At 51.7% G+C, this 23,916-nt stretch overlaps 1 protein-coding gene across 1 annotated transcript in view; it reads left to right on the top strand.

The window, feature by feature from the left end:
* The window catches only part of LOC144806465 (uncharacterized), a 45,803-nt gene that overhangs the window by 10,188 nt on the left and 11,699 nt on the right, over window positions 1-23,916 (top strand). The window contains exon 3 of the mRNA XM_078672828.1: window positions 12,120-12,188. The gene's annotated coding sequence lies outside the window, so the exon portion shown is untranslated. The remainder of the gene's footprint in view (window positions 1-12,119; window positions 12,189-23,916) is intronic.

The following is a 23,916-nucleotide window of genomic DNA, read 5'->3' as shown; positions in this document are numbered from 1 at the left end:
CCCAAACGTTCCGAGTTCCAGAGGGGTGTTGCCAACGTGATCTTCCCCTCCCACCCAAGGGAGCGGTTAGCCTCATGCCAGACCCCAACAGCCACCGCCGTTGGTCCCACCGTCGGAAAACGTCCCCGCCTAGCATACAGCGCCCTAGTAAAGTCCCCTCCAGGAATCTGGCCACGGTCCAAATTTGTAGCCGGGGTCTAGTGGTGAGCCATACACAGCCTGGTTAACCGCCACCAGCTGTGACGCCCAATAATACTTCCTGATATTGGGCAGGCCAATCCCACCATTATACCACGGCAGCGTCAATTTCGCATACGCAATTCGGGGCCTCCCCTCCCAGAGAAGTTGTCTCTGGAGAGATTCGACCTCCTTAAAGTACGACTACGGAACCGGGTCCATAGAATTCTGGAGTGCATAAAGAAAATGAGGAAGAGCCATCATTTTGAACAAAACAGCTCGGCCAAGAAGGGAAAGAGGAAGTGACCTCCAGCGTTCCACATCACGCCTGAGCCGAACCAACGGAGGCAACAGGTTATTAGAGTACCTGCTACGGGGGTCCAAGGATATAAAAATGCCTAGATATTTAAAACCCGCGACCTCCAACTTAACCGGACAGCGCGGGGGGACCTCCGGGGGATCACCGCTCAATACAAACAGGACCAACTTCGTCCAATTAATAGCAAAGCCTGACTACCTACTGAAAACCTCCAGGACATCCAGAAATGCCAAAAGCGAAACTCGAGGAGAGGACAAATACAAAAGAATATCATCTGCATAGAGAGATATCTTGTCCTCCCAGTCTGGCGTCCATCGGAGCCCCCTGATCGTCCTATCCCAACGAACCCAGGCCGCTAGCGGCTCAAGCGCCAGTGCAAAAAGCAACAGGGAGAGAGGACAGCCCTGCCTGGTGCCTCTCCCCAACACGAAATCTGACGACGTGTGATTATTGATGACTACATGGGCCAGTGGACCAGAATACAGGAGGCGAACCCAAGAAATGAACTCCGGGCCTATCCCCAACTTACCAAGGGCAGCAAACAGATAAGGCCACTCCACCCTGTCGAAGGCCACAGTGGCATCCAAAGAGAGCAATATTGTCGGCTCGTGTATCTGCGAAGCCCCACCAATTACCCCGTGTAACCTGCGCAAGTTGAGAGCTGTGTTACGGGGGGGCATAAAACCCGATTGGTCGGGATGCACCAGTGTAGTAATCACCTTAACCAGGCGGTTTGCCAACAACTTCACCAAAATTTTAGGTTCGGCATTCAACAAAGAGATCGGCCTGTAGGATGAACACTCAGTCCTCGGCTTACCCTCCTTATGGAGGACAATAATATTCGCCACACGCTGATCATATGGAAGCCGACCTCTCCCCCTACTCTCCACAAACATACCCTTGACAAAGGGAGCCAGCTTATTCGCATTGACTTTGTAAAGCTCAATAGGAAGCCCATTCGGGCCTGACGCTTTACCTGAACGAACCCCCCCTGATCGCCTGCGCCACCTCATCATTGGTGAGGGGAGAATCGAGGAATCCCCTGTCGTCGTCTGAAAGAATAGGCATCGGGATATCCCTAATCATATCTGCTTTCTCGGCCTCCGAATAAGGACACTCGGCCGCGTAGACCTTCTCATAATATCTGCCGAAGACCTCCACAATTTCTTGCGGGTCAGTGACCCTGTCAGCCCCGGGGGACCGCAGCACCGGAACTAGCCGGGACGCCCAATCCCCCCTCTCCAACCAAGCAATCAGCTTCCCCGCCTTATCACCATGCTCATATATTCTACTCTTGGTATTGGCCAATTGTGTTTTAGCATTATCACGGGCCAAGGACCTGTATTCATCCTTAAGGAGAGACAAGCGATGCAACCCCTCCGGCGTGGAAGCAAATGCCACCTCTCGCTCCAGCGCAAGCAGATCTGTTTCCACCCTATCAACCTCGGCACGCCCCTCCTTTTTCTTACCCGAAATATACGAAAGCAACTCCCCCCTAAGGACTGTTTTATAGGCTTCCCAAAGGGAGCATGCGGAGGCCACCGAGTCAACGTTCTCCTGAAAGTACCTGTCCGCCACATGCACTATCTCCCTCTTAGCCCCGGGGTCCCGGAACCGCCAAGTGCTTATCGGTGCAACCTGGGCCACATCACTCCCGCCGAGATCCAAACTAAGCCAAACAGGTGAGTGGTCCGTGAACCCCCTGGCCAAGTGCCGTACCTCCCTGACCCACGCAGCCTGAGCCGCCGGGACCAAAACATAATCTAACCTAGAAAGGGATTTATGCGCCGCCGAGACTTGTGTATAGTGCATCTCATCAGGGTGCTTGAGCCTCCAACCATCTACCAGGCCCGTAGTGCCCACAAAATCAGCCAACCACCTCTGGGAGGATACCAGCTCAGGAGCCGGGCATCGATCAACATTCCCATCCATCACAGCATTGAAATCCCCACCAACAACTAGCAAACCGACCGGCAAGGACAGGAAAATTGTACAAAGATCATGAAATGTGTCCGTCTGGAGGGTCGGAGGAACATAAACAGACAAAAAGGTCACACTTCTCCCCTCCCACAAACCAGAGACACCAACATACCTCCCCCTGTTGTCGATCCATGTAGCCTGTATGGAGAGAGGGAAGGTGTTCTTGACCAAGATCCCGACCCATCGTGACTCTGTCGTAAAGCCAGCGTGTGCAACCAATTTATAGCCTCCCCTGTGAAATGCCATGCAACGCCTACCCATAAGGTGAGTTTCTTGCAACAACACAAGGTCCGGGGAATGCCTACGGATTAATTGACTCACCATACCCCTCTTAATCTTGTCCCCCAACCCATTAACATTCCAGCTCAGCGTGGAGAACCCTACTGCCCCTTTAACGGAAGACATTGAAAAGGCAAAAGCAAACATTATACTGCATAAGCGCCCAGTGCAAAAAAATGTACATACAAAAAAACAATAACAAACTCCTACAACCCCCCCACCCCCCTCTCTGCACCCCTGCATATAACTTCCGCTAATCCCCAACTAGCAGTGTGCCTGTTGCCCCTAATTAACTACGAAAATCTAAAAGTAGAACACAGAGGAGGGCCACATTTCAGGGGATCCGCCGAACGAGCCGCCTGCAGGATAGCGTCACGGTCCTGGAAATTCAGCATTCGGGCAATAATCGGCCGAGGAGGTGCCCCGACCCGGGGCCTGCCACCAGGCACTCGGTGGGCTCGTTCCATGGTGAAGAACTTGCTAAGCCCCTTCGGCTTAAGCTGGTCAATGATAAGGTTCTCCACAAAGAGGTCTGTGGCCTGCCCCTCTGCCTTGTCTGGAATGCCAAGGATGCGGACGTTGTTGCGTCGGGCCCGCCCTTAGTATTCGTCCAGCCGCCGAACCATGGTCTCCCTCGAGGATCTAAGATCACCCACCTCACGCTGGAGCTGGCTCACATCGTCAATGAGGCTAGTCGTCTTAAGCTCCAGCGACTTGACCTTCTCGTTGACTTTCAACAGATCGGCCCTGATCAGTCCCATCTCGATCGACACCGTGTCAAGCTTGGCATCCAGAGTCTCCATCTGCTGCCCCAAAGATGTACGGACTCCAGTGATGGCCGCCATCAAATCAGTCAGTGTGGGCTCCTCTGCTGCAGAACCGTCGCCGGCGCCACCACTCGGACCCCTCTTAAGTTCGGCCGGCGAACCCTTAGGCAGGGCATATCTATCAAGTTAATACGACTGGACTTGCCGGGCCCCCCCGGTGGTCTTGGGGCCCCGCCGCTCAGAGTCCGTCTTCGTCGCCATTGCTGGCAGCTCTGGCCACCAACGCAGCAGGATGAAACAGCCACAGCAGAGGCAGAACACTCCTCCCCAACGGTCTCAGACCAAGGGCCACGCACCTCACCCCAACAATCTCCAACCCAGGGCCACGCTCCAGCCAAGGATGCCGTGGATCGCGTTGCACAGGCGGGCAGCCGGCCGGTCAAGTCCGCTCCCTCACCAGCAGCCAAATTGCGGAGCTCCGACTGGTCCGGGCTCCCCAGCCGAGAAGTTCTGCTCGGCTCACACTGGGGCCCACGCCACCTCCAGGATAATAAGGGGTGCCAGGCAAAACACCACCAGGATCAAGCACTTATCCCACGCTAATCTGAGGCAAACAAGATCTTCAGGCTGGGCCCACTCCACACGGGGGCCCACGCCAGCTCAAGGATCCCAGGGGGTGCCAGGCAAGACACCACCCATGTCCAGCGGTGATCCCGCGCCAAACTTCCAACGGGGGAGGCCGCCTGTCCCACACCCCACGCCTAGCACAGCACCGGCAAGTCCACGCCACCAGGGGGGTCCGCTCCAAGCCTCAGGGCCCCTCCCCAATGGCGGCGATGCGTGGGCAAATGCTCCGGTTCCAATGACGATCTCGGGGGCTCTCAGAGGACCAAACTCAACCCCCACTATTATACCAGACCCCCCACCAGTCCGGTGGGGGTCCCGTGCCGCCAGAGAGTGCCCTCGGGGCAAAGCGCCAGCCGGTCCCCGACCGCCGACCGGGGCGGCAAAAGGCCGTCTCGGCGGCCAAAGTTGACTCACTCGGGTCGGGGGGCCCGGCCACTCGAGTCCCCGGCTTCAGAGCCGCACAGGCCGCAGAATTCCAGGGGGCGCTGCGCAGTCCCGGGGGCACACAGGATTCCCGGGATGGTTGCTCCCGGCACCGCGAGGCTTCCCCCGCCTATTGCACAAGGCGGGGGGCAGGATGATTAACAGGATAATAGGCCGGTGAAGCAGGTTCGGCCGGAGCCGGTCATCAGGCGGCCATCATGGTGGCCGGCTCGGCTCCTCCCCCGCAGATGTTTTATTAAGTACGCTGGATGAGCATAGTAGGACAGAGGATGTTGTGTCATAAGATGTGAGATTGGTGAAGTCTGAATATAAGATCAACTATTGACCAGTTGCCACAATATAGTAAATGTGATCTTCCTGGTCCATGTTGAGTTTAAAAACAGTGGCAGAGAAATTGAGGAACTCATGGCCCCTATCACTGTGTGAAAGTATCGATCACCTATGGACCTGCTGGTAAGCTGGGGTCTATACTTCAGGTCAACTTTTTTCATGCCTTGTGTAGTCATGGAGCAATCTGTTGGCATTTCATCAGGACCAAATATGGGAAAATGGGTAAATGTGACCTAATCTTCTCCACAGCGTGTGGAGCTCTGTAACTCAAAGCCCTGCACCGTGCATAGGTGATAAGGTGCCTATTAACTTATTACTACCACAGGTGAGCGCTGCCTAACAGAGTGCACTAGATACGGTAACCCTCCTAAAATTCAGGACATACTGACTTATCCAATAGCGAGGACGCCGCATCAGAGGGCAACTGGTTTGAAAAGCACATGCTTCCTAGGGCGTTCAGTTAGAGATAATGTCCATGGGACTGAACCTCCAGAACAGTATACTGTGAGTTGATTTATATGAAGAATGTGTATACTGGACTGTCATTTTCCTCGTCATCTCTTGTGATATGTAAAATAATATACAACACACCTGGAGGCCAACAAGTCTATCATAAATTTAATGCAAAAATAGCAAAAGGCCAAGCAAAGTAACAAGTGACAATTGTCTTTGCAATGTACGAGAGCATCCACCCTAAAGCACGTTGGAGTATATAATGCTAATGCTACACAATGTATTTTTATACACTTTTCTCCTAATACAAGTCAATGAAACATGAACACCTGATAGAAGCAGTTACTGAAACAACACTAATCAGTAGGAGGCAGGATCTTCTCTCCAGGGGAATGTGAGGAGTCCGTGAGGTGCAGATAAAAGATACACAGACAAGCTGCAGAATTCACTGTTTCTGGAAATAACACTTCTGTTTGTCAATATTCAATTGACTACAAGATGCAGGAAAGTGTGCAGATGGACATCACTAAATAAATTGGTTCTGGGTCCTAATAGAATCATGTAACTTTGTAGGCATATTAAGGCGAACAGTCACGTCAAATTAATATAAGAATATTGTAATTTGGTATTGTAATATATTAATGCACGTTGTGGCATTCATGTGTAACCAGTTATCGGTATTAAAGAAACCAGTATATCCAGTTATGCTTTCTCAATTCCTTCTTCCTAGAGGCCACCACTGCTGCTATCCAGCTGTATTCAGCGGTGTCTCCTGTGACCTGGAATCCTGTATTTAATCAATACCAAATGTTGTCAATGCTTCTAGCCAACTCCGGTCACTGGTGCCACTCGCACCCCCACCACCCTTGGGCCTGTTATTCTTTTAGCCACCTCCAGTCAGTAGTGGCCCCTTGGACCTGTATGTAAGCCTACTAGCCTGCTCCTGTTAGTACTGGCCCCTGGGACCTGTTATCATTCTAGCCAACTTGAGTCATTAGTAGCAGCTTGGGACTAGTGATCATACTAACCAGCTTCAGTCAGTATTGGCTCCCTGAGACCTATTATCCTGCTTAGTAACTCCAGTCAGTAGTGACCCCTGTACCTTAAATCCTGCTAATATTCAAAACCAGAAGTCAACTCTACTGCCAACCAGTTCCAGTCAATATTGACTTGTATTGTTACCCTGCTTGTAATGAATACCAGAGGCCAACGTTGTTACTAGCCAGCTCCAGTCACCAGTGCCCATCACATATTATCCTCAATAGGATCAATGCCCAAGGCCTGTGTAGCTGCTAACCTCCTCTAGTCAGTAGTGACCTCCCAGACCTGGTATTCTGCATATAATCAGCAAGGCTTCGGCCCTAATAGCACTCACCCCACATGCTTATGGTATATTAGCAATGTAATTTATTTACATCATACGGTAGGTACCGCACTATATCACACGATCCCAAAAACAAAGAAAATCAAAATTTGCCTAACCGTTCAGCACTCCACCTTGTCAAAAATGACCAAATCACACCAAGCACTATAGCCTGCCACATCTCATGGCACACTCAGCCACAACATGACAAGATACCACGGCAGGGATTTGGGGCCATTAATCCTATGTTTGAGGCATGTATGCTGTAGATGTAAATGCTTTGCATACTCCTGCCATCTTGTGTTGGGTCCGGATGTTTGCAAGTTGTTTTTCTTTGAAGAAGTCTTTCCAGTCACGAGGTAAGGTGACTCCTCCTTTTGGTGATAGTGCACATGGGCATTGACTCCATTGTTAGATTGTTTTTTACCCCCAACAGGTTTGGATGTGTATTGCTGCTCTCCGAAACCGTTCTTCGGGTTCCCCTCGCTGTGCAGTCCTCTCTACCCTCGTCAGTATTGTTTCAGTATGCATTTCTTTGTTCTCTGCGTTTCAGATCAATCGACAAACTATCCATTTTCGATAGAAAACCTTGCGGGCAACCGTCGGGCTCCGTAGGGCCAGCCTTCTACAAATGGAACGGACTCCATTCCATTTATTTCTTTGGTACCACACCAAGTACCCTCGCACCGACCTACATCAAGTTTGTAACTTATGCCTCTCTCCGGAGCACAAGGAGGAAGACTGCGACGCTTGTAAGTCGTTGCGGTCCAAGAGGACTCTACCCGATCATCAGGCTCGATGACGAGAGAGGCAGCGCCAAAGCATTCAACACACTGGATATCTTTGCAGAAGAATCTGACCAAGAAGAGATAGAAGCATCCTCCGTAGAAGAAGAGGCCCTCTCGATTCCAGAGTCTGATTCCGAGCTCGAAATCTATCTGGAGTCCCAAGATGTGCCTTCGGGACATGGTACAGTGAGTACCGAAGAACCCTTGCCCCCTAAATCCTCTTCTAAAACTCATAAGGCTACGGCACCACCTCTGCCTTCTGGCCAAAGTCGGCACCGAGACAATGTTTCCAACGCCACGTCCCTCGGCACCAAAACAAACCGTCAAGCCTTCCAGCTCCGGATCGAGTCAGAAGAAATTACCTTCGGATCCGAAATCATCATGCTCCAAGGACAAATCTGGTTTGGAGCCGAAACCCTCCGCCGCGAAACACAATCATGCTTCGGAGCCAAAACCCTCCGCTTCGAAACACAATCTCGCTTCTGAGCCAAAACATTCTAAAGACTAGCCGAAATCCGAGGACAATGTTCTCGAGCCTCCAGAACCAATTTTAGATGTCCTTACCCCGGCATACCAGAAGTCAGGAGATCAAAGAGGAGCAGTCCTATAACTGGGGATGCTCCGGGACGTTCGACAGATTCGCCTTTGGAAACTCTGAGCCCTGCTGAGTGACTCGCGGCTCCCCTTGCGCCTTTTGAACACCTGAGCCCAGCTGAGTGACTCGCGGCTCCCTTGCAGACTTTGGAACACCTGAGTCCAGCTGAGTGACTCGCGGCTCCCTTGCAGACCTCGGAACACCTGAGCCTGCTGAGTGACTCGCGGCTCCCCTAAAGATCGTAAGCCCTCTGACATCCTGCTAGAGCCCGGCTGAGTGACTCGCGGCTCCCTGATTCTCCTGGTCCCGCTGGATCCCCAAAGATCACATCGTATCCCCCGGCTCAAGGATTGAGAGCTGTGCGCCGGATACGCACCGATATTGACACTGAACCATAAGACTGTCCCGCTACCCCCATCCTGACAGAGACTTTCTGGGCCCTTGCCCTATTTGTAAATACCTGCCTTTGCTGATCATAAAGATCCTTTTGCATCACGAGATAAAGAACGTTCTTAAGAAGCTACGGTGTGGTGTCTCTTTGTCGTGTGGTGCTGGTATAGTGTGTACGATCCTAGATTCGAGACTCTCCTCCTGAGAAGTCTCTCGCCAGCGCTCGGCTTTTGTACTTAGGAGGGTGGGCCCCAGGGTGGTCAGGTACACTTCCTGGTTGCCCCTGAGGTCACCGTCCAACACGGAGTACCACAAGGATCGTCGCTCTGCCACACGCTCTTCAACATCTACATGGCCCTCCTTGTCACCATCGTCAAACAGCACGGACTCAGTATAGTATTCTACGCCCACGACACCCAGATGATCCTCTCTCTCACCAAGGACACTACAAAATCGGACAACAGTACATCTACTTCACCAGTTGGGTTTTACAATAATTGCACAGAAATCTCACCTGTGTCCGGCACAAGTGCAATCTTATCTGGGAGCTTCCATCAACACTCTCAATGCTCTAGCCACTCCCAATATAGCCAGGATTCACAATATCCAGGCCACACTATTACAATTTCAACTCAACCAATCATTACCAGCCATGTATGTGTACGACGTGATTTTGCATGTGCAAACGGGTTTGCGAACCTGTTTGCACATGCAAAATCACTGTTGGCCGTGTACAATTACAAAATAGCGAGTTGCAGTTTATTTGCGACTCGCTATTTAGGAATTGCGAGTCACAATTAAGAAGGGGCATTCCCTCCCTAATTGCGTCCGCAATGCTATGTGTGAATGTTTGGTGACCACAATTGCGGTCGCAAAACACTTGCAAATGACCACCCTCTTCAAGAGGGTGGCATTGCAGTCGCAATTTCAAAGAGGTCCCCAGGGTACACCATCCACTTTGTGACTGTGTCTAATAACATTTTTTAAGGGCCGGCAGTGGTCCCAGGGACCTTAAAGAATGAAACAAAAACGTTTCATTTTTTTAAAATGCATCCCGTTTTCCTTTAAGAAAAACGGCCTGCATTTAAAAAACAGAAAGGAAAAAAAAGCTGCTTTATTAAAGAGCAGTCCCAGATATGGTGGTCTGCTGAGCTCAGCAGGCCACCATCCCTGGTAGGGCTGGCATTCCCAATGGGCTCGCAAATTTCGGGAGGCTCATTAATATTAATGAGCCTCGCAATTTGCGACCCCGACCTAGTATTGGTAGACAGCAACAACCATCGTTTGCTGCAGTGGTGGAACCCTCAAAACTTGGCAAAAGGGCGGCCTTTCGTAGACCCGATTCCACAGTAACCGGTTGGGGTGCCCATCTTCAACATTGCAAAGTCCAGGGGCTGCAGTCGGACAAACACAAACGTCTCCGCATCAACTACCTGGAACTTCTAGCAGTGTTTCTAGCACTCAGCTTTTCTCACCCAACTTGTAGGCAAGACTGTCTTAGTTTGAACAGACAACATGACAGCAATGTACTACCTAAAGAAATAGGGAGGGACTCACTCTCTCCAGCTGTCGCACCTTGCACAGAAAGAAAAAAAAAAGCTGCTTTATTAAAAAGCAGTCCCAGACATGGTGGTGTGCTGAGCTCAGCAGGCCACCATTCCTGGTAGGGCTGGCATTCCCAATGGGCTCGCAAATTGCGGGAGGCTCATTAATATTAATGAGCCTCGCAATTTGCGACCCCGACCTAGTGTTGGTAGACAGCGGCAACCATCGCTCGCTGCAGTGGTGGAACCCTCAAAACTTAGCAAAAGGGCGGCCTTTCGTAGACCCGATTCCACAGTAACCGGTTGGGGTGCCCATCTTCAACATTGCAAAGTCCAAGGGCTGCAGTCGGACAAACACACACGTCTCCACATCAACTACCGGGATCTTCTAGCAGTGTTTCTAGCACTCAGCTTTTCTCACCCAACTTGTAGGCAAGACGGTCTGAGTACGCACAGAGAACATCACAGCAATGTACTACCTACAGAAATAGGGAGGGACTCACTCTCTCCAGCTGTCGCACCTTGCACAAAGCATTTGGGATTTGGCGATTCACCAGAAAATCTTCTCCTAGCAGTACACCTCCCAGGAGTAGACCATCAGATTGCAGACCTGCTCAGCAGACACAGGTAGCAAGTACACGAGTGGGAACTTCATCCCCAAGTTCTTCTTCCCTACGTTCAAAACTGAGGTTTTCCACAGATAGATCTGTTTGCCACAGTGCACTACGCAAAAAGCCCAAACTCTGCATCCAGGTTCCCACACCCAGCATCCGAAGGCAATGCCCTATGGATGGTTTGGTCGGGGATATTTGCTTACGCTTTTCCACCTCTCCTGCTAATTCCATTACTAGTTCGGAAGCTCAGACAAATGTCCCTCACTCATCTTAATAGCCCCCACATGTTCTCGTCAACCTTGGTACTCTCATCCTTAGAACTCTCAGTAGTTCCACATCAAAAGCTACATCTCACACCTTGTCTCCTCACTCGGAGCCATGGAGAAATCAGACATCCCATTCCCAGAGAACTCAACCTAGCGATTTGGCTCCTGAAGTCGTAGAGTTTGGTTATTTACAACTACCACCAGACTATATGAATATTTTCAAGGAAGCTAGTAAGCTTACTACAAGAGCATGTTATGCAGCAAATGGAAACATTTTGTTTCCTTTTGTAACAACAACAATATCAATCATCTTGATGCGTTTGTGCAGAACATCATTTGTTAACTGATGCATTTACAGTAATGTGGATTAACTAACACATCCATTTGTTTACACCCGGGAGTCGTAGCTGCATACTTGCAAAATAGACAACACCTATCTCTCTTCAGAGTACCAGTGATTAAAGTCTTCATGGAAGGATTAAAAAGGGTTATACCGCCAAGTATTCCCCCTGCTCCAGAGTGGAACTTAAACATAGTTCTTACAAGGCTAATGGGCCTGCCTTTTGAACCAATGCACAAATGTCCGTTACAATTCCTATCATGGAAAGTTGCTTTCCCCATAACGATAACCTCACTAAGGAGAGTTGAGGAACTTCAGGCATTAACTATACAAGAGCCTTTCTTTCAACTTCACAAAGATAGAGTGGTTCTACGTACCAATCCTAAATTTCTCCTTAAAGTAGTTTCTGCTTAGGGGTAATTTGTGCGCGATATCAAATTAAAATAACATAACATTAGCATTTTCATTATTAATCGAACCATCGTAATTCTTGTATAGAATGTATGTGCTGCAATGATAATAGAATCAGATAAAAGTAATTAGCAGTATAAGCACATTGAACAAAATGAATAGTTCCACCATCTTTCTAAAACAATGTACATATGCAAGCATAGAACAACTGTATGTAGCGTTGTCCTACTATGCTTTCCCGTGTGTGTCTCTGTTGGTCTCTGTGTGTCTGTCTCCCATTCCCTCTAGGCAAAGTATGTAGCGCCCCGTTCTAGAAGAGTCGGTTAAGAAGGAGCACACTGCATTGAATAATTTCTTGGTATGCACTTTTTATTAGTATTACAGGAAATCACAATGATTGATTGTCTCTTTTATATTCTTCTTTCCCACAAGGTCTTTCACTTCAGTCCCTTAGGTGAGCCTCGGCCGCCGTCGTCCCTCGGACAGAAGGAAAATACTCAGGTAAGTGTTTTTGATTTATGGTTTAGTCAAGGGAGGATGTGAGGGATAAATAATAGCTATGCATAAATGTGAAGGGAGGGTGTAGAGGTTGGAGCAACCAAAAGAAAAAGAGTAGCCGATGATTTCTGCTCTTGTCTTTCTTTTCTGTCTCACTTATTTCATTTTCCCAGGGTTTCTTTTTCCCCCTCAGCCTCCCCTCCCTCTTTGACTCAGCCCCTTTCCAAAAGCCCTGTAGACGCCCACGCACCTGGAAGAGCCACGTCCCTCCGGGGCCGTGGCGTGGTGACTCTGCGTCCTTCAGTGAGGTCTGGTCTCCTTCTGTTTCGGCTTTCCCTCCTCCGCCAGTTTCAGGTGTTCCGCTCGCTGACAAGCTGTGACCTCCCCTGGGCTCCGTTTTTCTCTTTTGAAGGCTGTTAGGTCTTCTCCGTCTTTCCGGTCTTCCCCTGCTAGTTTCTCCATCTCGCATTCCCATGCTGCGTGTAGCTGGATCAACTACTGACCAACCTGTTGCACTCTCCACCCCACCTTCTTGAAGCGTGTATCCTCTGATGTCCGTCCTCAGCTCCGGCTTAAAGGGGCTGCCTGCCAATTCCCCTCTCTCTACTTCTTGATGACAGCAAAGCGGACAACTGGTAAAACGGGACTGTGAATATAGGAGGGGAGAAATATATGAAGAGATTGCATGGCACTCCTTATCCTCTATCCCATCGTGTACCACAGGGGCTACCTGACACACCCCACCCCCAGACGTTTCCCGTTCGGGGGAAATGAGGGACTTCAGCATTGCCGTTATCAGACCCTTTTCTATGACGGACCTCAAATGAGTAGTCAATGCCATCTCGTAGAATGGTGAAGAGGTGTGGTGCAGCGGCCAGGGTAGCTGACTTCGGAGCACAGGGTTCACTGATCGATCTTGGGCTCCGTCGGCAGCTGAGCTCAGCACCCTGTGACTCTGGTCAATATCTCACTTAATTTCCACAGCGGCCCCCATCGCCTTGAGACCCGTATGGGTAAGTAGTTCGTGCTTTACAAATACAGATTTTTATTTTTTCCATTTACAGTAGGGTTGCAAAGCCAAAAAACACCTGAGGACACTGGGGTTATTCCCTTTGTTATGACTCATCCACAAGAGGGGGGCGTGATCAGTATACAGGACAAAAGGAGATCCCTCCAGATAATAGTGAAACTTCTCTACAGCCCATTTTATAGCTAAGCACTCTTTCTCAACCGTAGAATATTTCTTCTCCCTTGGAAATAAATTACGGCTGATAAAGAGGACCGGGCACTCAAGGCCTTCTTTTGTTTGTTGGGAACGAATGGCCCCCAGACCTACCTCCGAGTCATCTGTTTGTAGGATAAATGGTTCCCTGAAGTTGGGTAAAATAAGGATAGGGCTGGACGTTAAGGCTCGCTTGAGCTCGTGGAATGCCTTTCCGGCGGCCTGTGGGGGATTTACCAGGTATTTGTTCCTTTTCTCTTTCTTCAGTAGGTCGGTTAGTGGTGCTGCTATTTCAGAATAATTGGGTATAAACCGGCGGTGGTAGCCTAGTAAGCCCAAAAGGAATCTAATGCCTTTTTTGGTGGTGGGGAAGGGGGTTTCTAAGACTGCTCTCACTTTCTCTTGTTGAGGAGCGGTAGCCCCATTCCCCAATAGGTAGCCCAAATATTTTACTTTGGTGAAGCCTATCCTGGACTTTTTGAAGTTCACGTGGAGCCCTGCAGTCCTAAGTGCTTGGAATATCTTTCCACAATGGACGAGATGTTGTTCCCAGGTAGGGCTAAATATTATGATATCGTCTATGTAGGCTAAGGAGTACTCTTGTTGTTGGGAAAGAACTTTGTTCATAAGTCTTTGGAACGTCGCGGGTGCTCCATGTATTTGAAAAGGCAGTACTGTAAACTTGTATAACCCATTAGGGGTGCTAAAGGCGTTTTTTCCTTGGTCTTCCTGTTTAAGTGGTACCTGCCAATAGCCTTTGGTAAGATCGAGTGTGGTTATATATCGGGCTTCGTCTAATTTCTCGATTAGCTCATCAACTCTTGGTAACGGGTATGAGTCCAATTTCGAGATGGCTGGTTGGCAGGAACCCAGGGCACACTCAGTCAAGTACATCAGCCATTCAGCAAAAAGTGGGGGCATACCATGCAAGAAAGATGGCATTTTCTCACACCACGATCTTGAAGATGGCGGGAATTGTCCAATCAGGGCTAGGACTATATCAACATGAAGGAAACCCCAGCACTCCTAACATTTCACATCAATTCAATTGTGATACACTATCTATCTCACCAAAAGCACAAAGATGAGGAGAGATTCTTCCTCTTTCAGGATACCACGAGAACTGTCCAATTAGAACATTCTTGGTAAATGTATTAAGAATAATAAGACAGGACTGGCACATTACAATTTGTCACTATATTCATTCAACAGATGTTTGTGTAATATGCATTGTGGTCCAGTCCTCGTTGTGAAGAACACCGATCACAGACAACGTGCGTTTCGTCACCACCGTGACTTTCTCAAGGCTTAGGAGATACGTCCTCCTTCGAAAATCTTTCATAAAGATGTCAAAACAGTAGCGTCAATGATTCCTCGTCATGCCACGGCTACCGATATGGGAGGAACTATTTGCAGAGGCTACATGAAGCCGGTATTTAAGGGTCTTTTCATAGAGCCTTGACAATTGAATACTGTTCTGACCATATGACGAGGAATCATTAATGTTACTGTTTACAAACCTATATGGAAATAATTTTATGAAAGGCAGATCTCCTGTCTCAGAACTGAATGGAAAAGAAAGGAACGATTCGGCATGTTTTAAGGTCCTATCATAGTGCCCTAAACAATTGAACGCGGTTTGACCACATGACGAGGAATCATTGATGCTACTATTTTGACATCTTTACGAAAGATTTTCGAAGGAGGACGTATCTCCTGTCTCAGAACCGAATAGGAAATAAGGGAATGTTCCTGCATGTTTTAACTACTGAATGCCAGTTGAAGAGGACCTTTCTATTCGTTATCACAGAGCCACTGATATTTCCAACAACTATTCGAGCAGTTCAAGAGCCTTGAGAAAGTCACGGATGTGACGAAACGCGTGTTGGCTGTGATTGGTCGCGTCAGCAGGGCTCTTGTGGATAGCGAGGACTTGGAGCCGCGACAGTGTCAGCAGGCCTCAGGTGATGGCGAAGGCTTGGGACAGCGTCAGCAGGGCCCTTGTGGATAGCGAAGACTTGGAGCCGCGACAGTGTCAGCAGGACTCTTATGGATTGCGAAGACTTGGAGCCGCGACAGCATCATCAGGGCTCAGGTGATGACGAAATCTTGGGGCTGCGACAGCGTCAGCAGGGCCCTAGTGGATAGCGAAGGCTTGAAGCCGCGACAGCGTCAGCAGGGCTCTTGTGGATAGCGAAGACTTGGAGCCGCGACAGCGTCAGCAGGGCTCAGGTGATGGTGAAGGCTTTGGGCCGCGACAGCGTCAGCAGGGCCCTTGTGGATAGCGAAGACTTGGAGCCGCGACAGCGTCAGCAGGGCTCTTGTGGATAGCGAGGACTTGGAGCCGCGCCAGCAGGGCTCAGGTGATGGCTAAGGCTTGGGGCCGCGACAGCGTCAGCAGGGCCCTTGTGGATAGCGAGGACTTGGAGCCGCGACAGCGTCAGCAGGGCTCTTGGTGATAGGCACACCCGTCGTGCCTTAGGAGGGCTCCCGGGGGTACCTCTTCGGAGGTTCCCCTAGCAGATCTGATTCTCTAGTTCCAGCGTCCTTCTTTTATCCCTCAAAATGTCTTTGATCTCCTTTCATGTAGGCCGGGGGTTTCCCTCCCTTAGGCCCGGTCGGGGGTGGCTCCCGTCATGGGCCACCTCATCCTTTGAAGCAGGAAGGTAGGGTCGTCAGCCGCCCAGCAGGAAGCGGCGCCGGCATTGTGGAGGCCAGGACGCAGCCCGAAACTACTCCTCCCCTCTAATCTAAAGGGCAGACAGCAGATACCAGATGGCGGAGTTTCCCCAGGCCCTGTCACTGTCTCCAGATGGGGAATACACATCATAGCAGTATCGTCCAGCTAGATTGCCTGGAGGATAGTCCCGGTCCAGAAGTCCTATTTCTAGACCTAGGAGGTGGAGAGAACTCTTCCTAAAGAGTGTATCACGTAATTCTGATTTTAGGGGTGTCAGTCTCATATTTTTCCTATGTTCCCTGGGTCAGATAAATAATAAGGGGACTGGATCTGAAAAGCTACTAAAACAAGATGGCTGCCAACTACTACGAGGTCATGCCACCCGCACCTGGGCAGGGCCAGGTCCAACACTTACTATAAGGTGAACCCCAGAAGATCTCCTCTCCATCCCAATCTACCTCTGGCAGCATCCTGCAGCTGGAGGTCACCCCATACTCTGAGGCGTACCTCAGGAGATCTCTTCTCCATCCCAAACTACCTCTGGCAGCACCCAGCAGCTGGTGGTCACCCTTACTCCAAGGTGAACCCCAGAAGATCTCTCCATCCCAGTCTACCTCTGGCAGCACCCTGCAGCTGGTGATCACCCCATACTCTGAGGTGAACCCCAGGAGATCCCCCTTCCATCCCAGTCTACCTCTGGCAGCACCCTGCAGCTGGTGATCACCCCATACTCTGAGGTGAACCCCAGGAGATCCCCCTTCCATCCTATTCTACCTCTGGCAGCACCCTGCAGCTGGTGATCACCCCATACTCTGAGGTGAACCCCAGGAGATCCCCCTTCCATCCCAATCTACCTCTGGCAGCACCCTGCAGCTGGTGATCACCCCATACTCTGAGGTCAACCCCAGGAGATCCCCCTTCCATCCCAGTCTACCTCTGGCAGCACCCTGCAGCTGGTGAGCACCCCATACTCTGAGGTCAGTCCCAGGAGATCCCCCTTCCATCCCAGTCTACCTCTGGCAGCACCCTGCAGCTTGTGATCACCCCATACTCTGAGGTCAGTCCCAGGAGATCCCCCTTCCATCCCAGTCTACCTCTGGCAGCACCCTGCAGCTGGTGAGCACCCCATACTCTGAGGTGAGTCCCAAGAGATGGAATCTCCATCCCAACCTACCTTTGTCAGTATCCCATAGCTGGAGGTCACTCCTTACATTGTGACCCCCAGAAAATCTCTTCTCCATCCCAACCTAGTTGTGGTAGTGTCCCGCAGCTGGTGGTCACCTCATACTCTGAGGGTGTACCTCAGGAGATCCGCCTTCCATCCCATACTACCTCTTGCAGCAGCACACAGCTGGTGGTCACCCCATACTCTGAGGTGAAACCCAGGAGATCCCCCTTCCATCCCAGCTTACCTCTGGCAGCATCCCACAGCTGGAGGTCACTCCATACTCGATGACTGCCACTTGCTGGTGCTGCTCGTCGCGGCTGGCCTTGGTGTAGCTCAGCATCCTGGCCCTCTCCAGCTGCGCGTCCACCTCCTCCAGGCTGAAGGCGCACATGGCCGTGTCCTGGGTGGCGCTTGGGATGGAGGCCACCCCAGCGGCGAAGACCACGAAGAGCGTGGCTGCTCCCCCCCCCCTCCTGGGCTTGCAGGTGGGCGGCCTGCGCCAGGTTGTAGTTCTTGCCCTTGGAGTCCTGGCAGACCAGCTGCATCTCCACGTAGGAGGAAAGCAGCAGGTTCTGGTCGCACACCATGGCCACGTAGCTGGCGTACTCCAGCTGCGTCATGGGCCCGCGCCTGAAGAAGAGGAAGTAGACATGGCCAGCGTGGCCGAAGACCCCCATGAAGTGGTTGTTGTAGTCTGAGAAGTCGCTGACCACCAGCTTGCCCAGGCCCTCGTTGGAGAAGACGGGCGTTTGGTTGAGCTGGCGCACGGTGATGGGAGGAATGCCGGCGGACAGCCTGGCCGTCAGGCCGCGCCCCACGATCATCAGCTGGCGTCCATCCGTGGTGCTGCCCGCCAGGGCCACTGTGGTCACCCGCACGTTATTGGCGGCCACAAACTGGTTGTCCCCGGGGTCCACCGGGTAGTAGAGCACCTCGGCCACCGAGTCCCTGGAAGACCTGTCCGCACACGACCAGCTCCCAGCCGCACCCGTTGACCACCAGCAGCTTGTTGGCGTTGTCGGTGGGCCGGGCCTGCAGGCACTCTTGCACGTCCTTGAACGGCAGGCAGTCGGGGCTGTCATCCACCGGGCCGGTCTTTTCCTCGCCCACCAGCTCCAGGTCTGGCGAGAGCTTGAAGAGGCGGTTCACAGCGCCGACATACAGCATGCGCGTCTCTCGGTCTAGCGCCAAGTGGTTGAAGGCTGTGTCCGGGTGCTGGAAGGTAGGGTGGGCCGTGGCATGCCAGGGGCACAGCAGGAGTACCAGCAGGGTGAAGGGGGGCAGGGCTCTCATCACGCACACCTGAGGAGAGAAAGACAGGGGGTTATTAGGTTGCTCTGAAATGGGCCGTTGTGACGCGCGCACACACAGTCAGAGCTGGACACGCGCACACACAGAGCTGGACACACGCACACTCAGAGCTGGGCACACGCACACTCAGAGCTGGGCACACTCAGAGCTGGAATGGTGCCCCCGTCTGTCAGACTCACAGGCACATCAGAAACAATCGTTCACAGACACACCAGTGCAAGTGGTGCACAGAGACGCTGACCCCGCAGCCCACCCCTCTCCTCGCTTCTAGGCGCTAGACAATCCTACATAGAGTCCTCACGGGAGGTGCCTGGGGCGCCGGCCCCACCCTGGACGCTGCAGGCTGAGGATAAAGTGAGGCTTCGGTGAGGGGAGGGGGGCAGCCTCCCACCGAGACCCGCCCCCACTTACTGTCCCCGCATCTCCAGGGCCCTGCAGTCCAGATGTGACTCTTCCCCAGACCCTCAGGCCCCTCACACTCCCGGCACTGGTTGTACTGGGGGGGGGCAGACGAGCGAGGGCCCCTGCTCCAGCGCCACAGAGCACTCTATCCAGACAGAGAGCCCCCAAGGAGGGGGCGGGGCCGTGGGCAGAGGGGGCAGATTAAGGCTTTAATGACAAATAATGGAGTTGGAGTTGGCACTGCGGACCAAGTGATCGGATGGGCTAAATTCAGTGTCAACAGGGGGCGGGGGAGTGGGGGGAACACTGCCAACCGGGGAAGTCACAGCTAAAGTAGTTAATAAGGGGGGGAGCAGCTGCAGTTCACAGATTTAGGGCCGTCAAGTAAGGTTTGGCAACTAGGAGATCAAGCTGGAGGGATTTCACTGCCCACTTGTAGGATAGAGTGAGGAGGGGGGAGGGGGTGTGGTAAGTGGGAGATTTGGAGGTATTTGCGAGGAGGAAACTGGAGGGAGACGTCACTGGCACCGAGAAGGGGGTGCAAGTCAGCACCGGCCAAGTTTGGGGAGGGCGTGGTAATCTGGGGGGGGCGTTATCAGATCTGACGCCCCTGGAAAGAGAGAAAGGAGAGTTGGGTCCCCGGCGCCGGAGAGGATTGAGGTAGTTTCTTCAAAACAGGCAGAAAATGTCTATGTCTTCAAATCAGAGGCCAGCCAGCCACAGCACACAGTGCCAACCAAGGGGTGAGACCAGCTCTGGGGAGGACAGTGCGCCCAGCACAGGGCTGCCAACCACAGAGGCAGTGCCCACAGTGCCAACCAAGGGGTGATACCAGCTCTGGGGAGGACAGTGCGCCCAGCAGAGGGCTACCAACCACAGAGGCAGTGCCAACCGAGGGGCGACACCAGCTCTGGGGAGAACAGTGTGCCCAGCAGAGGGCTGCCAACCACAGAGGCAGTGCCCACAGTGCCAACCAAGGGGCGAGACCAGCTCTGGGGAGGACAGTGCGCCCAGCAGAGGGCTGCCAACCACAGAGGCAGTGCCCACAGTGCCAACCGAGGGGCGAGACCAGCTCTGGGGAGGACAGTGCGCCCAGCAGAGGGCTGCCAAAAACAGAGGCAATGCCCACAGTGCCAACCGAGGGGCGAGACCAGCTCTGGGAAGACAGTGCGCCCAGCAGAGGGCAGCCAACCACAGAGGCAGTGCCCACAGTGCCAACAGAGGGCCGAGACCAGCTCTGGGGAGGACAGTGCGCCCAGCAGAGGGCTGTCAATCACAGAGGCAGTGCCCACAGTGCCGACCGAGAAGTGAGACAAGCTCTGGGGAGGACAGTGCGCCCAGCAGAGGGCTGCCAACCACAGAGGCAGTGCCCACAGTGCCAACCGAGGGGCGAGACCAGCTGTGGGGAGGACAGTGCGCCCAGCAGAGGGCTGTCAATCACAGAGGCAGTGCCCACAGTGCCAACCGAGAAGTAAGACAAGCTCTGGGGAGGACAGTGCGCCCAGCAGAGGGCTGCCAACCACAGATGCAGTGCCCACAGTGCCAACCGAGGGGCGAGACCAGCTCTGGGGAGGACAGTGCGCCCAGAAGAGGGCTGCCAACCACAGAGGCAGTGCCCACAGTGCCAACTGAGGGGTGAGGCCAGCTCTGTGGCTGGCAGTGTGCCCAGCAGATGGCTGGAACAGTGCCATGGATGGGAGATACCCGCAATTCTCGGCACTCTGAGACAGCGATTACCAGCACTTTTATATCTCACTCAAGAACTGAGAGCCAAAATTACGAGGGGGCGCCACCACAGGAGGGTGGTAAGACACAATGGGTATGGAAAGCCTTGCTCCGGGAGGGGGGGGCAATGCGGTGCTGCAGCACAGGAAGCGACGGCACCTGCGGGCTTGGGCGGCAGGGTACAGCTGGTGTGCCCCCCTAGATTAAATCCGGCTAACCGCGTTATCCAAGGGAAAGTAGGTTAGACGACGGGGAGAGGGGCAGCGGGTTTAGACACGAGCATCCATCAGGCCCCGCAGCTCAAGACCTCCAGTCAGACCCCTTCCCTAACCCTCCCCACTTCCCCCCCAAACCGAGCCCGAGCCTGCCTTTGGACAGGCGCGCCCCTTCCCTTTTAATAGACAGTATATAAAACCAATAACTCGTCATCACTCGCGAGATAGCCCAGTGAGTCAACGCTCGCACCAACATCCCACTGAGCTACAAGTCACGAATTCAGGCATGGCTGGATCGGACTGCCATCTTTCTGAAGTCGGTAAATTGAGTAGCATAAACTAAAGTAACACTTCCGACGGCTCATTACATCGCTCAGAAATGGCAACGTGCAGTGTGAAGCATTACATAATGTTTTATTAAATATGTTCCGAACACATCCTTCAATCCCCTAGAGCAGCCAGGCAAGATCAGAAGACACCCCCACCCCCCCAAAAAAATGAAACACACATCAATAACACATAAGAACATAGTAGCTCTGCCTCGTTCAGTCACCTCCCGCTTCCTCCATCCCCACCCTGAAAGCGAAAAGCCTCTGCCACCACCTTACCAAGAAAATAAAACAAGCACTGGTAAAGCCAACAGGTGTTGCCTTTGGGTCCCATTGGCTTTGCCAAGGCTTCTGGGCGATGCTGTGCCAAAAAACATTTGTTGCTGATCCTATGCACGCCTGATGGCAGATGCCAGTATATGAAATGATGTGGCACGCTATTCCTTTTAAGTCTCATCTAAGCCATCGGCGAGATTATAGTAAGGCTTTCGAAAAGTCTCCCCAAACTGCGGATTAGGTACAGTTCATGTGAGCTGGGTGTGTGCACATCTCCAGCAACATCGCACACCCACACCATTTGTCTGAGCCTCGGCATCAGACTACAAAGGAAGCCGCTCCCCCGCCCCCACCATGCAATGCCGAGAGCTTGTTTTTCTCCTCATTACTGTTTTGCCTACTGTCTTTCAGTATGTGGAAAACCTCTGTAAACCACAGTGAAACTGACCCATGGAAATAGTACATATACTCTCCCCCCCTTTCCATAAATTAAAGACTAATAGTGGCAGATCCAGTCCGACCAATAGGTTTCGGAAATTTAATATTAACTACGGCCTGCAAAAAAGAAGAGTGTAAAGCTTGCTATAATGAGCTTTAAATTTCCACATTACTTTTTTTTGGTAACTGAACATATTAAAGCAACGTCATCCCCGCCCCTCCTTCTAAACGTGGCTTTGCCAACAGCCATATACTCTTGATGACTAGAGCCCTTTAGCTTTAATCCCCATGCTTTCGCCCTATGTTGAGTTTCTCTCCCTCAGTACTTCAGAAGAAATGTCACTACTTTGCAAATTGTCCGATGCAATGATTGTCCCTTTGATGTGGCTTTTGTGTGATTTACATGTTGGAGACTCGGAGCAGGCGCCTGCCTCAAGACTCTGCTTGCCTCGCCTCTCCGTGTTAATTTGTGGGCTCACCACCTGTCAGCATCCTCCTCGCTGTGCCACAGCTCGCCAACTTTCACCCCCTTCCCTCGCTCTCTCTCTCCCTATTCAGCGCCTCCCCTTTGCTTTCTCCCTCCTCTCACTTCCCCTTTCCTCCTACACAATCTGAGCTTAATCACGGCGTCTCTGCTTCTGCACTGTGTGATTTTGGGCAAGTTGAACTGCAGCGTGAAAATAGAAAATCCAAGCTTAATCACAGTCACAACCACACACACACAACACACACACACAACCACACACACAACCACACACACAACCACACACACACGACCACACACACAACCACACACACAACCCCACACACACACAACCACACACACAACAACAAACACAACCACACACACAACCACACACACAACCCCACACACACACACACACAACCATACACAAAACCACACACACAACCACAACCACACACACACACACACAACCACTAGGCACAGACACCATCAGTCATCAGTGCACGCTTTCACTGGGCACAAACACCACCAGCCGTCAGTGCACACTTCCACCAGGCACACACCACCAGACGTCAGTGCACGCTTTCACCAGGCACACACATACCACCAGCCGTCAGTGCACGCTTTCACCAGGCACACACATACCACCAGCCGTCAGTGCGCGCTTTCACCAGGCACACACATACCACCAGCAGTCAGTGCACGCTTTCACCAGGCACACACACACACACCACCAGCCATCAGTGCACGCTTTCACCAGGCACACACACACACCAGCAGCCGTCAGTGCACGCTTTCACCAGGCTCACACACACCACCAGCTGTCAGTGCACACTTCCAACAGGCACACACACCACCAGCCATAAGTGCACACTTCCACCAGGCACCCACACCACCAGCCATCAGTGCACAATTTCTACAGGCACACACACTCCACCAGCAGTCCGTGCACACATCAATTGTTAACGCATCCACAATTAACTATTGTAGCAATCGCAGTATGGAGCACTTTACTTTTAAACATATTCATCTAAAGTGCAGCATGCCACCATTGCTACAAAAATAAATAACTTTTTTTGGCCTACCATTTATAGACTTTTGTTGCAATTGGTGTTGCAATATTTAGCAATGCCAATAGCTCAAACTTAATTAATGCGAGACCTATCGTATTGCAAATGCTTGTTCTCTTATTCAGGACCACCAGGGAATATCTGGCAGTCGTGATGAGAATTTGTTTTTAAATGAATCCCATTTCCTGGGATTAAATTAATTAGGGAGAAAGTTCCAAGGGTGTGAGGGCGATTAGTTATTGGTTTTTAAAAACCAACTCCAGCTTTGGAAGCTTGTTTTTGAAAAACATAAAAGTTGGTGAATGACCGCCTGAAACATCCCCCAGGGATCCAGAGAATTGTAGATCAACTTCCTATAGATGGTTGAGATGGCTTTTTCGGTCAGGGGATTAGTTAGCAGCTGGTCCTCCAGTGGGGATGCATCAAGCA

The sequence above is a fragment of the Lissotriton helveticus genome, chromosome 1_2, assembly GCF_964261635.1.
Source record: "Lissotriton helveticus chromosome 1_2, aLisHel1.1, whole genome shotgun sequence".
Lineage (NCBI taxonomy): Eukaryota > Metazoa > Chordata > Amphibia > Caudata > Salamandridae > Lissotriton > Lissotriton helveticus.
This window is presented reverse-complemented; position numbering and strand designations above follow the sequence as displayed.